Here is a 621-nt window from a genome sequence, read left to right on the forward strand (position 1 = left end):
TATATATATATATATATGGGGGGGGGCGTGTGTGAGTCTCTGTGTGTGTGTGTGTAAATGCATGAGTATGAGTATATGTATGTGTACGGAAGCGTGTTTCATGAACATAACTGTATTTAGGTGGATACGTAACATACTCACCAGCACTCTCATTTACGTATGCGTATGTATGCGTACATATCTTTATATTTTCTTTATTTGATTATTTATTTATTTATTTATTTATTTATTTATCCATTTATTCATTATGGAGCTGCATAACTGGCAAACGATTTGATAAATATGCAATTATCCACGTGCCGTTGAAATTGATTTTGTAATTTGTTCTAGAACAATCCAGGGAAACATCATTATCACCGCCATTTAAGAATAATCACCAACACAGGAACACTCATCCATAAATGCCAACGCATAACACACCGAGGCTTTAAGTCACTCTGGATGGAACGTAGGGCGGATATTAATATATATATATATGTGCGTGTGTGTGTGTGTGTGTGTGTACACACACACACACGCACATATATACACACCCTCATGTTTAGAGCTTTATTTTCCTGCTTTGCACCACCAAACCTTTATATATACATACATACATACATACATGTGTATATATATATA

This window comes from Octopus bimaculoides, chromosome 2 (genome assembly GCF_001194135.2).
Source record: "Octopus bimaculoides isolate UCB-OBI-ISO-001 chromosome 2, ASM119413v2, whole genome shotgun sequence".
Lineage (NCBI taxonomy): Eukaryota > Metazoa > Mollusca > Cephalopoda > Octopoda > Octopodidae > Octopus > Octopus bimaculoides.